Raw genomic sequence first — 18,141 nt, 5'->3', positions numbered from 1 at the left:
GTTACAAAGAACTCTGATGTCAAAAAAATGTAAGTAACAACATATCTATAGATTATTAATGTATGTCTGAGAGTTTTTAAACAGCACAAATAAACTTCAACTTACCTTAATAAGACTTAATAGACTACCATTAGTCTAAATTATTTTATATCTACATACTGAATTAGCTAAGTTATGGCCTGATTGATCTAGCATTATTATTTGATTATTATATAATATAATAAATGATAATGCTGGATCAATATAATATATATTTAGCATCATTGACTTTATACATCAGGGATAGCCAAACAGAGGTTCTCAAGCTACACACCTGCTCTTCTAGATCTTTATTGAGTGGTTACCATATATACAGTTTATTTTTATGAACATGGTACATACTACTTATACATATATAATATTTTTGCAAGTTTTCTGACCATTACATAGTGTAATTTATACAAAAATTGTACACGAAACTCACAACTTAATCTTGAACATGCAACTGAAAGCTTAGACCATACAAATAAAGTTGAATGATTTTCTAATCATAAAGTACAAGTAAAGTAACAGTGAAAATTATACTATATATCATTAAAATACTAAAAACAGAATGCAGCTCCCATGTATTTCCAATAGGAAGTTGATATGGCATATATCTGTATTACTAATGATGACAAAATTGACGTCATAATTTGAATTTTGAAATGCAAGAAAACTGTAAAAAAGGATGGAATAGGAAGAAATAAAATTGGAAAATGGGCAAAAAATATGCATTTTTAAAACAAAATAAGTTACAATTAATAAAAATTAAACAGTATTCTATTTAAAATACAATTATAAAAGACAACTGTATGAGCATTTAAATATAATTAGGCAAACTAATAAAATGAATAACAACAATGGTAGAGAGATCCACCAATCATGGTTAAGCATTATAAGAAGGGGAAGGAAGATGTATAAAAGGTGTGATGGGAACGTATTAGAATCGAAATTAAGTAGAAACGAATAAACAAAAAGAAGTAAGTTAATTGAAATAATAATATTTTAGATAATAATTAAATTTATAGTTTTAAACTGATTTTAATGTATAAAAATTAGGAATGTGTAAAATTGTATGGTTGTTGTGGATCATGAGTTTAAGTGGAAATGTAGAGAAGATCGGAAATACAGAAATTTAAGAATTTTTAAATTTATTGTCGGGAAATGTTTGTGTTTTTAACTAATTTTAGTTATAATGGTACAAAGGAATGTTTTTATTGTTAACTGTAGAAAGTGTCGTTCAAAGGCCTGCTGAAGAGAGACGAACAAGTCCGAAACACATGGTTAAAGTGTATGTGTTCAGGTGAACTAAATAAAGAACATTATTTTTGATCTGTAAGACTAAATATCTGCATCCATAATTTCCAGTATAATAAGTCCTGTTAATATATAGAAAGTACTAGTATACAAAATAAATTTTAAATAGAATTAAAAAGGACAAAAAGGCATAATAATTAAACAGTATTGATTGCAGAAAATTCCAAAATAATTTATTAAGATATACAGAGATTATTTTTTCCAATTGAAAACAAAATTGTTATAGCACACTACAAGCACGTGTTCAATGTTGCGAAATGTAAGGCTTTCTCTATTAGGTTGAAGAAAGTTTTTGTAAATTGAAAACAATTATTTATTATGACATTATCACAATGCCAAGCAGCAACTTTTAACAATATTTTAAATTTATTTAATTTAAAATGCTTTAAATGCTCTCCACCTCAAATTAGTACTATAGTGTCTTATCTAGTGATGCCACCAGGCTGGTTTTCACCTGGACAGTCTGGTTTATAATTCATTGTCCAGACTAATTATTAATTTGTCTGGTTTTCATAGAAATTGTGAAATTATGATGAAACAAAATACTGTACTCACAAATATTTTTATAAATTTATTTTATATTAACAGTTAAAGACTTCACACTCCCACCAAAACTTATCCCCCACCTCACTCTGATGTATATCAGGTTGCAACCTGTGTTGACTTTTTTTTTTTTTTTTGCTTCTTTGCTCTCTACAGCAAACAATGTAAATTTAACTGTTAGCTAATTTCATTTCTTAATGTAATTTGTTCCTACACAAGTCCCTAAATGACTTAAAACTGGCATGCACGTTATTCTTGGCATGGTAAAATGACATTGCACATGCCTCCTACCATTTCAAAATCAAACTTGTGTTGGAACAAGCCTGTCATCTGGGCCAGCAATTTTTAAAAAGCGGCAACACTAGTCTTATCCCTGTACATCATATTTTTCCATTAGCAATGGAGTTGTGCCAGTCATCTAACTAACACCATTCATGGGAAAATTCTTGAATTGAAATGAAGTGACTTCTGGTTTGCATCAGAAGTTCATATACAGTTAATCAGGACCTCCTGCCCAAACTTTTATATCTAGTCTTGAATTTCATTTATCAAACAACATTCTTAAGATTAAGGAAAGACACATGAACAGACAGATGATTGTAGGAATTTATAGGTCTGCAATTTGAAAAATTGCAGCCTAATGATCATCTTCAATAACGAGTGGTTTATTTCATAAAGCATTACTCCTGATTGCAGAAAAGCCATTGCAAGATCTTGATAGAATTTATTTCCAAGTTGATTGACAGTATTATTTAGTCAAGTTTCTATAAAATCTTCCTGTTTAGATCACCTATGTAGCTCCTTACAACATTTACATTTCAATTTTTCCACATGTTGATTCACTTGAGATGACAAATGCTTATCATCAACCAACAAAACTGAATCATATACATTACATCAAAGTAAACTTTCATCAGTTTCAATACCTTCATTTTTGAAGGAATTAGCCAATTCATACAGTTTAGATCTTGGCACTTTCGGCATTACAAAACAGCAGAAAAAAAAATGTTAGCAATGTAATCTTGTAAATTTGTCGACCTCTGGTGTTGTTATTTGTAAATCACAAATATTAAAGCACTACATTATTACTTTATATTTAATAAAGCTACACACCAACCAATGCTGAATATTATTGGGTTAGAAACAGCTATAATATTAATAATTTATAAGACAATTTGGCACTAAATTTTAATAATTATAATTAAATAATTTAGAACTACTGGAAGAAAAGAATCGATCCGAAGCAGAACTCTAACCTGCAACTCCTCCTTACAGTTTCTAACCCGATAATATTCAGCATTGGTTGGATTGTACCTTTATAATATATCGGGTTTAGTGATGATGTTTGTTTATCTTTATATTTAATAAATACATTTACATAACTGGTTTGAAACTTAATATATTTATACTGTTTTTCTATAAAAAAAAAAGAAAGAAAATAGTTATTACGAATTAAGATTAAAAAAAACTCTAGGAAAAAGAGGGAAAGGGTTCTAAATCATTGAAAAAGAAAAGAAAGGTGCATAAAGGTACAAACAAATGTAGCTTATTTGTTACATAAACATGAAAAAAATACAAATTAAATGTTTCTGAGCTTTCCCCTGAAATGTCAAAAGTGAGGTGCTGCACTTTAAAATCTGAGCTTTAGTCATAAGGTTGCTTAGGATAATTGAATTTTCCCCATTTTTGTAGAGCAGTTTTAAAATCTGGTGCAGACTCTTGCAAAGTATAGTGCCTGCTTTATTTTTGAAAGTTTTTATTATAGTTCTATACTTGTATTTAGAATTTATTTTGTTTACTAAAAATAAGATGTAAACTTTAATAAAATTTATTGCTGAGACAATAAGTATGAACTTTGAAAAATTACAAAATACTCCCTATGGACAAACTTTAAAAGTAACCTCCTCCTATTTGAGTCCCTTCATACTTGTCCCAGCAATAAATTTTTATTAAATGCATAATTTTTATAAATGTTTGTGCTGCCACCAGAGGGTACATTGTAATGTTTTGCATGTTGAGGCAGAGAAGACATCTCCAAATAAGAATTTTATGGCAGAGTCAACCTTTATTTCCTACTGGTGTATGAAGGGACTCGAAAAGGAGGACACTTTTAAAGTTTGTTCATAGGAAATATTTTGTAATTCTTCTAAGTTCATGAGATATCCCAAGACCAAAACAATTGACAAGACATCTACAAATGAATGTGCTGCCACCATTAAAAAGATTTTGTGCCATATTTCTGTACTAATAAAAAGAATACACTAAGATAGAATTTTATCTCCTATTTTGGTTGTGTACCATAGAAAATGCAAAATTTAGTACTTACAATTACCTCACACCAAAAGTAGATAAAGGGGTACTTGTAAATGATACTTATAAATCTGACAGTATTTATAACAGTAGTCAAGAAAGACCTATTTAGCTATCAGCACCTAATATAGGCTTTTATTTCAGAATACCTCATACATACATACATAAAGAAAGAATTCCTTATAAATTTAATATTCTCTGGTTTCACAAGCTTTATTTTTAACCTTACACAAGTACCCCTTTTATCCCATTTTAACTTGTTAGGTGTAAAATTATATGTTGGCCTTAAGCCTTTCAGGCAAACTATTAATTACAGGTTTGTTTCTTTTAAAGTTTTTTCCTTGTGTAGGCCTATTGTCTATTCATGCAAAGAAACAACCAGTTGTGTTTTCTTATTTTATAACAATAAATGAAGTAGCAAAAAAATTATAAGTAGTGGAAAACCAATACAAACATTTATAATAATTCCACTCAACCTTAAGCACAATATTAAAGTCAAAAGATACACTCATGAGGTGGCTTGTATATTGCCACTTTGGCTCAGGTGATTTGGGGATGATAGAAGCTGCATGCTTTGTATTAAACAAAAATTTATTAAATTTGCAGGACCATGACACATTTAGTATTAGGGTAGATGTTGACCAGTTTTGGCCAGTGTAGTACCAGTTCTGGCCAGAAAACAAATTTAACTTAAAAATATAATCACAAATGAAACAAACTTTTATTGTTACTGTGTGAACAGTTAACAATAAAAGTTTGTTTCATTGGACAGATTTGAATATGTGGTGATTATATTTTTAAGTTAAATTTGTTTTCTGGCCATAACTGGTACACCGGCCAAAACTGGTACATTTAGTATTAGCCTATATGTTGACTGATATTTTGTATTAACCAAACGTGTTAATGTTGAAATGCATATCCTCATCCACAGAACAAATCTACTTTGCATAAACCAATAACATAGTAATAGGGTTTGACTATGTATAAAACTAATATTGTTTTATAAAGAATTATAATAAACTGCAATAGAGATGTGAACAGAATCACTTTGCAGTTGTAAAACACTAGGGTCAATCACTAAAGGCAACTGTGGGTGGTCTAGTATTCTATATAATTAATGATAAAACACAGCATACGAAGTGTTGCATCCATTCTATAAAGAACTAAAAATACTGCTCTAATAAGCAGAACTTGAAAAATTAAAGATACTATTACTAAAAGGTACATAATTATTGATTTTTTGAATTATTCTTACTTTTATTGTTTCCAAAAGTGTGTGTATGCATGTGAGTGATTCATTGTCCAATAGGAAGAAATATAACTACTTTTTTCTGTAACCTAATGATTCATAATGTACTGTACTTTATATATAAACTAAATTAAAAATTTTTTCTAACATATTAACTTTATTAATCAAAAATCTACTAAAACTAATAATTAAAGGCAATGATTAACTTATATGAGATTGTATGGTATTATAAATTATGTATATAAAAACAGATTGAAGCAGTGATCTGGATAGAAAGCTTATCTGCTTGGTTTGCAACAATTGTATGGTTTAAATCCTGTGAACCTTGATCTTTGCTTTTAGACACCATAACTGCTTGCTAAATTAATTTGTTACTTAACTAATCATCAGATTTAAGTTGCTTCTTATTGAGTTTTCATGCTTTTAAGGACATTGAAATTCATAAAGATGCTGCTTAAAGCAAATCATGATGATGAACTTTGACTACTTAATTTAATGAAATGGCTACATTGTCTACATCTACTTTCTAAAAGATGATAAATAATTTATTAAAAACATCTCAGAATTCTAACCCAATGAAATCCAATAGAATCTAGTTTATATTTAGTCAAAGTTTAATCTTTAAGTTAAAAACATTATTCTTAAATTCTATTTAAAATTCAATAATGTAGGTTTAAAATGTATGAAAAATATTAACAGTAAGAATAATTAAAGCAAATGTATAAAAATTGATATCTAAAAAAAGCTAACATTTATTTGAAAACTGCCACACATGAATAATTCAGATGGTGAGCATTGGCCTACTTTGTCAATTGTCATAGATTCAATCATTACACTCAACAATTGCATTTTTTACATTTCAAAATCTTTCCATTTAAATGATTCAAGATTAAAATAACAGATTACAACATATATAAAAAAACTGAAAATTTTTTCTCGAGTCTTAAAATCTAGCCTCTCCAACACTATTGTGCAGAAGATCAATTCAGAAAACACTTATAGTATGTTTCAAATCATTAGCAGAAATTAATAGATCAATATACTATAAATAACCATTTCTTGTTCAAATAGTTTGTTTGAAAATTGCACTGGTATATGCACATACAAATTTATCTCAAGATTAGAAAACATTTTTATACAAGGAAAACATTTAGTTTTCCAACTTATATTTGATTACAAAATACAAATATTCATGTATTGAATACATGAATATGAACTTTATAAAAATGAAGTTCTTTTAAATAATTAAACAAAACTCATTATAAATGAATACAAAGTTTTTCTTTCAAAACATAGGATGGTCTATTTACCAAGAACATATTCTAATATTTTTATTCAAAGGTTCAGCAATTTTAAAAATATTGTTAGAAAAATAATAAAGAAATCTAATTACATCTCTTTTTTACAACTGTTAATATTAGAATTACTTTTATTAATAATTACATCTCATTGTAATGACAACTGAAAAATTCATTCTCAAATTTATACTTATATATATTATTCTCTCTCTAAAGAGAATATACAAATTAATGTACTTTTTTTCTGCAAATATGCCTTAAAATTTCTAAGAAAACTTCATATTTTATAACTATTACCATATCCTATTATTCAACAAATTGCAGTTATTTATTGTTTATTACACAAATTATTGAAATTATGCTAAAGATTACATAACTAATAAAAACATTCAAAAAATTTATCACACATAACTCTTACTTCATTTCTCCTTTATTAATTCTGAATTACATTATTAAGGAAAGAATAAAACAATGTTCAAGTTACTGAAGTAGAAAACATTCTTTCACTTCAGATTACATTTGTATGTAGATTTGAAACAAAACGACAACTACAGCAAAAGAAAAATAATTAAACCAGTTCAAAATAAATTTAAAAACACTTAAACTTCTATTAAATTCTCAAAATAGCATAATTTATCCTAATAGTAATTTTTTTTCTTAAGCTATTCCTGAAATTGCTTCATATCCTGCTTAAGTTTACATCTAATAACATGGTTTATCATCTTAAAAATTCCTGAGTAACTGCAGATTGATATATTATAATATTATTTGAAACAAAATAATGAAAAATCTTCATAATAGTTAAAATAAACAAACATATCTAATGTAGTTGAAATAAATATAAAATATGGAAAACAAACATTAATCCTGAAAATCTCAATAAGTTAATACCTATTCTTTTAGATAAAATATCACTTTAAAAGTTTTGCTATTCTTTTGTATTATCTTTAAATTTTTAAAATAGAATACAAAACAGTCAACACGGTCAATAATTTGCTGACAAATATGCAATGTCATTTTAAATATTTCTCAATAATCACACGTTTAATACATTCGAGTAACTTCGAAACAACTTTTAACAAACGATTCAAGGAAGGGATATATAAATTAATTTAAAACAAATTTTAAAAACTTTCTTTTCATTTATTAAAATTGATGCCAAATCACTCGAAATATCATAATTTGTACCGATAAAGTAGGACAATTCCAAATAAAAGTGTTACTCTTTCATATCCTACTTAAATAAGTTAATACCATTAATATTATGGCTTACTGATATGCAAGAAAGTTAGCTGCAAACCGAAAGGTAAATTGTATGAATCGATCATTAGACCCGAAATGTCGTATGGAGCTGAGACACAGGCAACGACGAGCCCAAGAAAGAGAGACGGAAGCGTGGAGCATCAAACAAGGATAGAATAAGGAATGAATTTATTAGAGGTTGTGTTAAAGTGAGTCCCCCAAGCAGGAAGATGCAAGAATGCAGGTGGAGATGGTTCGGTCAAGTAGCGTGAAGTAGTAAAGAGTATGTCAGAAAGCTGGTAGCAAAAGAAAGGAGGAAGAGAGGAAGACCAAGGCTGTGTCGGAAAGATAAGACTTGAATCAGAGGGGACTTAAGAGAGAAGATGCTCTCGATAGGAAGAAACGGAAGAAACGTATTAGAGAAGGAAACACAGAGGTAAATGTCTAGCCTTACCAACACCGATCCCATATAAACAATGAGAAAAGGCAAAGATAAAGAAGAAGAATGATATGCAATGTCATCTTAAATAACCTTACGTTTAATACATTTAAATCTTGTTAATAGATTTCAATTGGTATAGAAACAATTCATAAATAATGGCGAAAAGGATACGAATTTAATCATTTAAATGGACTTTCCTATCATAAAATTGCATAACAACACACACACTTTCATTTATCAGTTGCTTTTCTAATGGTAATTATTGCATAAAACCCATCAACTGGAGAGATTTTATGCATTAATTTAAATACGCGATTCATTTATTTAATTAAATAGAAATTTTCCTCGTAAAAACTGAATTAAAATCAGTGTTTAAATTTTGTATGTAAAAATTATTATTGAGGAATAAAAATATCAAAACAAGTCAATCCGCCATTTTGTTAAACGTCCCATTATAACAAATTTCGTTATATTTACGCATTTATAATATTCTTTGTCATAAAATTAAATAATAGAATTAACGAATAATAAAATATCTTTACGGAAAGCGTTTTATCTTGGTACAATTTATAAAATTACACTTACCGTTTGGATGACTGTCCGCTTCACTAATAAAAGGCACTGGGCGTTGACAATGGCGGACGAGGGGAATGACATCACTGTACTACTTCCGTTTCCTTTAAATAATTTTGAAGTACTTTTATAAGATTAACTATATACTAATATTTATTCTGTTATTGTAGTAATTAAAACATTAATACTAATTTAATATATTTAAATTTGTATTTTAAATATTTACTCAGTCATTTTAAACGTTAGGTCCAACGAGATAGAATAAGGCCAGGAACATACATACGTAAAATTCAGCGTAAAATCTAGCATAAAACAGAAAACGTAAAAATTTTTCTGAAATTTTGGTTGAAACCGAACTGAAAATAGAGTAGAGCGTGTCTCTACTTTTTACGCCAAAATTCCTCAAATAAAGAGAAGTGTTTTCTGTGACGTCAAAGTAGACATGTTCTTTTTATTCTAACAATGGCGGCAATAAGGGTTAACCCTACAATTGTGACGGTCTCGAAAAAACGAAAAATAAATGAAATAGAGGAGTTTATTGAATCCGTTCGACCACATCAGTGTCATGTATAAACACACTGTATTTAAACAACGTTTATGGATGGTTATAGGTGCAAAATTTCAAATAACAGGTAGGTCTAGTAGAATCGATTTATAGGCTTAGTATTTAGATCACACATTATTTATTTGAATTTGGAATACAAGTGTATTAATTTAAATTTTCAATATTATAGCAGAGGAAGCGGAGAAAAAATGGAAAGTACAAAGGGATAGATAGTCTATATGAGAGGAAAAAATTAATAAAATTAGCACTGTTGGTGGCTGTGGTATTCGGCCAGAATTTTTACTTGTGTGTGTTCTGGCATATAAGCGTAAAACAGAAACTGAACTGAAAGCTGATTTCTGGTTCAGTTTTCTGCCACAAAATTTTACGCATGTGTGTTCGTGGCCTAACGGTGCTAGTAGCAGTGATTACAGCGCCACTTTTTAAAGGTAATTGAAGAGAAGGACGCCATAACAGTTTCAGTGGGTTTATACCGTAAGAAATAATCATGCAAAATTTTTGTGCCGCTATCAATTGTACCAACAGATACAAGAAAAGTTCGGGAATTTCATTTCACAAGTTATAACTACGAGTTTTGCTCACACTATATGTCTAATAAAATGTTTAAAGATTAATTTGGTTAAATTTACTTATGGTAGTCAAAATGGCAGCTCGTCTCTGATTCCAGCAAACAGAAGAAAGGAAACAGAAGGGACGCACGTTCCATCTGTTTCCTTTTGTTTTGTATTTAAAATTTTTCTAAAAATCCAGAAAATTTTGCTAAAAAAATTGTAATTTTATGAAATAATATAATAGAATTATGATAAATTTTACACAATATATTTTGATACATTGTATATGTAAAAAGCAACTTCATTAATTTATCTAAATTGCAAAATATCTTCAGTTATCATTAACTTATATTTAGTCAATAGATGGAGTCCACTTCAACTGTCATGGCTGTCGCACTTCAATTCGCCTCAGCTCTAGTAACCGGTTTAGCAGTATGTTATTCTATCTCGTTGGTTAGGTCAGTTATTTTATAGCCCAATAAATGTAATATCGATTTTTTTTAAATATTGTAGAAAATGCTTTCTTTGTTTATCGTTCTGAGAAAGCCAAAACTATTGTTCTGTTTGAGCTTCGAAAATGGGTCCTCATGGTGAAAGCACGTGATTTTCTCGGCTATTTATACAAGAATACTTTTTGTTTTATTCTTTCCGCCATGTCGGCACCAAAATGGCTCTTTTAGCAAGCCCATTATGCGTTCGGCCAAGTTCACAATGGGGCGGATCGGTGAGGGACAGAGCAATCTTTTAATGTAATGACGATCAGTTGACCAAAGCGGTAAAGCATAGAATTTGTCGTTCTCAGAGTCAATTCGAGATTTAAAAAGGAAACTTCCATGCGTAATTCGATTCGGTTTATTATTATTAATGTTGCGAACGTCATGCTCAGCTGATACTGGTGCCGAGTGCTGTGCCAGACTAAAGTCAAGACATAGCTACTCAAACAAGTGTAACATTAAGATTCTGTGTCATTGGTGTATGTGTCATTGTCTAGAAATTTCCTAACAATGTGACATGCGTTCAATATTGCAACTTTCTGAAGTGCCATGTATGTGTTTTTATTAAAGTTAATGTTTCTAGACTTTCGTGTAGTATATGTAGTATAACACCAGTAGAAGAGAGGTTAACGTACAATAAATACCTCATTCATCCTCAACACCTTGAGCGAGCGAGTGGAGTGTACTTGATTTTTTCAGTGTGAGCGTTTTTTGTTATGAGTGTTTGGAACGGACATGTTTATTATATAAGCCAGGGATGAGCAATACGCGGCCCGTTAAACATGTTTATGCGGCCCGCCAAGCATTTCTATAATTGAATTTATTTTATCGACTTTCTCCCATCAATATATTGTTATAAAATTAATTATAATAAAATGGTAGTACATACTAAACCGAAACAATTTTTTGTGACGAGTTACTCACTTGTCGACGACTTGTTCAAACATGCAATACGAACGCGCCGCGTCTGTGCTTGTTTGTGTTTGCTTCTGTCACACAATCAGTCAGACTGGTAAGCTGTTAACTAGCAATTTTATCAATTCTTGTGTTTCTTGAAAGGCGTGAGTGCAATATTATTGTCAAAAAGGTAATATTAGAGTTTTTTTTAATTCAAAATTAAGTTTTCCTACAAATTTTTTTAACTTTCAAATTTTTAATCCATAATAGCATGTCGGAAAAGCAAACAAAAAAAACGGAAGGTTGCGGATGAGCACAGGCATTTCCAAGAAAAGTGGAAATTTGATTATTTTTTCACTTTCGTCAAAGATAAAGCTGTATGCTTAATATGCTCAGAGACTGTGTCGACATTAAAAGAATATAACATAAAAAGGCATTACGATACAAAACATGAACAACAATATAAAAACTTAACAGGACGACTCCGGATAAGTTTAATCAAATGGAGAAAAACTTGGGAAACCAACAGGCTATTTTTAAAAATCAAGCTATTTTATCAAATACCGCAGTAAAGGCTAGTTTTGTTGTCAGTCAAATACTGGCAAAAAAATTGGAAAATTTTTCAATTTCATTAGAAAACATTATTGGTATATCGACAGATGGAGCACGAGCAATGTCAAGCATGGAGGTAGGAGTATCGGGAAGGCTATTTCAAGACATTAAGAAGGTCACAGAAAGGGAAATATTCGTTAACCACTGCATAATTCACCAGGAAAATTTGTGCGCGAAAAGATTGAGTTTGCCAAATGTCACAGTACCAATAAGTAAACTAAGCATCTTTTGCAGAATAATGTGTCTCACTTTCCACATTTAGAAAAAGAAAACGTTACTACTTGTCAAAAATACGCACAATATATAGACATTTTAATCAACGAATTTCAATTACGATTCCAAATGTTCAAAGCTGAGAAGACAGCGGTTTCCATGAAAATGTTTTCCTCGCCATATAATATCGATGTGGATACAGTTCCCGAAGACTTTCAAATGGAAGTGATTGACATGCAGAATAATACCGATTTAAAAAATGTATTTTTCTCAGTAAACATCGAAAATTTTTATAAATCTTATGTGAGACCTGAGAAATTTCCGCTTTTGACGAAAAATGCAAAGCAAATGATGTTTCTGTTCGGAAGTACGTATGTTTGCGAACAATTATTTTCAACCATGAAATTAATCAAAAATGACCACCGATCAAGACTGAGTGATGCACGATTAGAAAGCTGCGTACGTGTAGCTACCTCATCAATTCCGGCTGATATTGATCAGCTTGTATCGAAAAAAACAGTGCCAAATTTCTCATTAAAAATTTCAAGTAAATTCGTTTTTCTGTTCTTTTCTTGTTTGTTTTTATTTTGCATTAAAATTTGTATATGAAATCTTTACTTTTTTTAAATTTTATAATTTTTCATTCTAATGTTTATTATAAATAAAGTTTTGTAAATTATTAATAAGTGTTACTTTATGTGCGGCCCGCCAAAAAATTTTAAAATTTAAATTGGCCCGTTGATTAAAAAGGTTGCTCACCCCTGATATAAGCGATCTTACTGCATTTGTCAATGAGAATGATGTTAGATGTATTGTGATGAATTGTTTTATCTGTGATTATGGATCTGTCGTAATATATTTTGTGTGTCATTTTCTAATATTGACTGTGGAGTATGGTTTCTGAATGTTTAATAATCTAATAATAATAAGCTCTTGGTGTCTTATATTTGCTATTTGATTATGCGTATGTAAATAGACTGTGCTAAGTGCTTGCAACCAGAGGTTATATGTTGTATTGTTTCTGGCAGAATATGGCATTTTCTGCAAGAGTCATTTGAGTAAGAGTCATTCTTAAGTGTTTATGACCTGATTTAGAATGACAATTACAAAATCCTCAGTCTCTCCAAACAAGTAGCTCCTAGTCAGCCAGCAGTTTGATGCAGTTTAGTCAACATAGTCCTGACTTGGTCGTAGGAATGCCTGCCACGAAGTGCCTTTTGGGCCACGACTGCTTAATGGTATCTATGTTATTTATATATTGAGCTACGTCCAGGTGCTCAGAGTGTAAATTTAAAGGTATGGTTATTATCTTCTAGAGTTATAGCTTTTATGTAATCTTGATGATTTTTTTTTTTTTTTTTAACTCTCGCAGTGCCAGAATTTGTTTGTAGTTGGTAGTAGGCTAACTATATTAGTAAGGCCACGGTCACCTTTACGAAGAAGAGATAGTTTTTCTTAATTGTTATTACCTTACTGTCAAAATATTTACAAATTACTAAACTAGTAAAACTAAATATTCAAAAGGAATAGAAAATGACTGTAATTAGTTGCTATTTCGATTAAAACACAAGAGATGTACACGTAGGGTACATAAAACGTACACTTTTAGTCAGTACAACGATACGACGACCAAGTAGTATACAGTAGTTTGTTTTAATGTACTTATATTTCTCTTGCTAAGAAAAGTGTTCCGAAAACCTCTGCCAAAATCTTTGTGGATCAACCCAGCCACTTGCTACAAAATTAGGCTTTAAATAATTTGTATGCTTTTGTGTGGTTGAATTAAAAATTGGGTTATTAAGACAAGATGTCGCCATATTCTATCTTTGGCCATGAGAATACGATCATCTAAGAACAAATTCGAGTCATCTCCACTATACATTAACATTTTACTTCTATATCAGTCGACGTTTTGGGTAGTAGGAGTTGTTAACGCATCCAGTAAAATACTTTTCAGTCGTTTGCATGCCGGCTCATGTCCATCATTGGTCGAGATCAACGACATTTTTAAAAATTCATAAACAGATTTCTAGACATAGGTGAAAAAGTCGAAAAGCGGCTTTTCGCCATTTTCAAGGTAACATCGAGTATAAACGCTAAATTTAAGAATTTACAAAAGAAATTTTTGTCAGCCGCGTGCGCATCTACTGGCCCGAACAAGATGACGTCAAGCTCGTTAAGATATTTCATACGTAGGTCAAAGAATCGATAAGTACAGTCAAACCTGTTTTTATGCGGTCTTTTTTTGTGCGATTTTTATTTGTGCGGTATAGTTGGCGACTAGTCTCGTGCGATTTGTCATGTCTCACGTTGACTTATTATAGCTAAACAAACTTATTATAGCATAAATGAACTTATTATAGTAATATTATTGCACGAATATGCGAAAAATGAAATAATTTATTTTTTAAGTCAACAAAACACCACCTGGACAAAAATATGTAAAACAGACGATAGACGAGACGATGCAGTCAAGTGCTCACATCTGTTGTCAATAAATTCTATTTCGTACGGTTTTGAGTTATTTTCTATGTGAGACTTTTTTATGCGGTCCCTATTGACCGCATAAAAACAGGTTAGACTGTAATCGACTGTTTTTAGTGTGTGATCGACTCTGGACGTTTAATTTACGTATTTAGCGAAAAACTTTTAAGTCGTAAACTTTATTTTCCTACATACTGAAATATACTTGTAACATCTAAACCTTGCGCGATAGAGCATTTTTGTGGTCATTTTCGAATTCAGTAACCCGTTTTCGGTCTGGAGGCAAAAGGTTTTCATTTGTTTCCCACAGTTATAAATTAATCTAAAAATGTGTAATTTTTTAATATTTATTTCGATAAATATCGAATCTTCAAACAGTTATTGAATTTCGTATTAAGTTTTATTAAATATAAAACCGTATTTACAATTAAGACAATTCAATTTCCAAGTTTAATTGTTGAAATAACTATTATTTAGGTTTGCACATATAGTGACTACAATGTTTTTGCTTTGACTTTTTATTGAAGTCTAACGATAGACATCACACCGTCGTCGTTCTCTGGACTTTAATTTAGTCGAAGTAGAAGAACCAGTTCTCGGACGGCGCCCAAGTGTCTGTCCGTAAATTGGAAAGGACAGAAACGAAGTCAGATGAAAGGCCGAGTCCAGTTCATTAAGTCGTAGTGGGGTGAAAGGTCATCTCCGCATGACAGTCGACTTCGGGGGAAGATAAGCTCGGCGGAGAAAAGGTTTATTTGGTGCAGAAAAAGAAAAGCCTTTTCCACCAAGTCTTCCTACTCTTGACGGATTTTTTCGGGACCCCTTTCGATTCCTACCTCGCGCGAACGCTCTCCACCGTCCATTCCGCCATCGGTATCGTATCGTCCCAGGTACTGTACTTGACCAGAGACGAGGAGATTTCGTTCGCGCGGAGCGATATGACAACCGCCCGTTTCTTGTCGGGTGTCCGCTCAACATCTTTCGAAAGCACCCGAATCACTCGAAGGGAAATGGAAGAGGAGGTCGAGGCGCTTTTCTCCTACTTATCATCTCCCGAAGTGTGCCACTTTCTCAACTCTGAAATTGTCCATTCTGCAATAAAAAACAAGCGACTGTTCTAAGAATATTCCTATTGCCTTAATTTCTTCTAAATTGTAAGTAATAAATATATAAATTTTTTGTTTGAAAAGCAATAAAGATTTGTGCTAGAAGATTGTAGAAAATGATCGTTTCAATTAAAATAAAAGTTTCAAAGTCAGGAATTTTTAATTATTAAATATAGTAATTTTAATCTTTCCGACGAGTTTTAATGATCGATGTATAATTTAAAAAATCGGTTTGTACAAATTATACAATCCTGTCGATTGCCATAACACAAATAATTAATTAATTTTCACAAATAATAACAGAATTTCTCTAAGTTTAGAGTATAGCTGTGCGAATTTCACATGGTATAAAGATGTGTATATAAACCATAGCGGGGAATAACAATTTAATGTATTTAGCAATAAAAATGGTGAAAAGTATCTCCCAAAATGAGTGGAAAGATTCAATTCGTCCATCTGGGACCAAGCCCATCAATTGTAATCTAAATGGAGCTTTGTCGGAAAATCATAGCACTAATTTCGATATTCGGCTTAACAATGTTCAAAAATACCTAAATTAGAAACTTCGTGGTTTGAACTTACCAATCAAATCGCTGCAAATGACGAAAAAAACCCGCTTCAAATCAATCACTTTTAATAGCAGGAACTAAAAATTCAACCGTTCGCCGCAACAAATTGTCAGAGTTTTATGGTTGCGTCGCTACGAAATTTAATGTCAAACTTTGGGGATTTTCCACCGAATTTTGTGATGTTTCCGCCTCTCTGTTGCCGAAGAGATGGATTATCGCGGATCGTTCCTTGCATATACATTCACGTTAACAGTAATGTATTGAAAAATCTGATATTGTCGTTTCCGGTCCGTGTATAGACGAATAAAAATCTCGATATTATGATGTCCTCCGAAGCAAAATAATAGACTTTGAGGTATAGTAAACCCAGTTTTATCTACCTCGTTGTAATTTACTTGAGTGACACACTATCATCTATTAATAAAATTGAACTTTTGTTAAAATGTCCGAATTTTATAGATAAAAGCTTAGACATACTAGGGACTAGGGAGCGAGTTACGCTTCGAAATGTAGTACGTGAAGGAAATCTATTGAATGAATATACATCCCCGTTGAGAATGATTTTTTTTCCATTAAAACGAATTAATTTCATTCTAAACGTGTTAAGCCACGTGTTAGACAAAAAAGGAAGTACATTGCCAATACGATTTTTAACTTTTGTTTCCTGCTCCTGACAGATCGAGTGGAAACGCATAGAATAGCTTATTGCTGTTACTGATAAATTTTGAAATAAATAAATTACCAATTACTATGATATACAGGCCTGATTATTGCCCTTTTATGTTCACGAAGAGTCAGAGATCAAATTGGGAAGAGAATGGAGCATTCAGATTTCATGGAAGTCTATTTTCCTCTGAGTCCCAGAGAATAAGTATAAAAAATTTGGTACAGATCAGGAAAAAGGTTTATGAAGTAATAAGAGGGATGAAATCAGGAGAGGGCTGGGATGTCCAGGTTTAACAGTAGTCTATATTTTCCTGAAAGCCTTAATCCCAGAGAATAAGCAAAACTTTGGTAAAGATCGACCAAAAAGCTAAGAACAGAGACAAATAGTTTAACTGTGACATCATATGATGTGATTTCCCAGACTAGATGGCTGAGCAGTTAAGGTGGCATCCAATCACTCTGGGGGCCTGGAATTGAAAAACCCCAGGAATGTTTTGGGGTAGTCCATTCCTCACTATCGGGTTGTGCCCATTGTGAGCTTACCCATAACTACAATGGGCTTAGTAAAAATGATCCAAGACACCCAGTACCAGGTCAGGGAAAAAAAACAGCATTTTCCACTGTTAACTGAAAGGCACTATTTTCCATTATTTACCATAATTAAGCCAATCTAAATTGACAGTATGCCTGAAGCAAGAAATGAGAATTTAAACCATGGTGACTGTTAAATCATAATTTGCTGGACTATTGATTTATCTGTACACTATGTTTAGACTGGTTCACATTACACATATTTGTCAAGCACAGCATTCTCCCAGACTGGAATATTTAGATGCTCATAAGTTACAAGCTGTCCAGCAACGTGAAGAGTCAATGGGGTAAATATTTGAGAAAATGAAAAATTCTATCGGAAGTACTGATTTTTGGTTTTCATTTCGTTTTTGTTTATATTTTCGGAAATATTTATTTGGTTTTTCTATTGCAGAGGC

At 31.2% G+C, this 18,141-nt stretch overlaps 1 protein-coding gene across 1 annotated transcript in view; it reads right to left on the bottom strand.

Annotated features, from left to right (window-relative positions):
- LOC136970158 (cdc42 homolog) overlaps nucleotides 1–9,100 on the bottom strand; it is a 38,906-nt gene extending 29,806 nt beyond the window's left edge. The window contains exon 1 of the mRNA XM_067264564.1: nucleotides 9,008–9,100. The gene's annotated coding sequence lies outside the window, so the exon portion shown is untranslated. The remainder of the gene's footprint in view (nucleotides 1–9,007) is intronic.
- Between the last annotated feature and the right edge of the window lie 9,041 nt (nucleotides 9,101–18,141).

The sequence above is a fragment of the Centruroides vittatus genome, unplaced genomic scaffold (assembly GCF_030686945.1).
Source record: "Centruroides vittatus isolate TY-2023 unplaced genomic scaffold, ASM3068694v2 contig_19, whole genome shotgun sequence".
In the NCBI taxonomy this organism is placed as follows: Eukaryota; Metazoa; Arthropoda; class Arachnida; order Scorpiones; family Buthidae; genus Centruroides; species Centruroides vittatus.
Note: the sequence above shows the minus strand (reverse complement) of the source record. Positions and strands in the feature narration are given on the sequence as shown.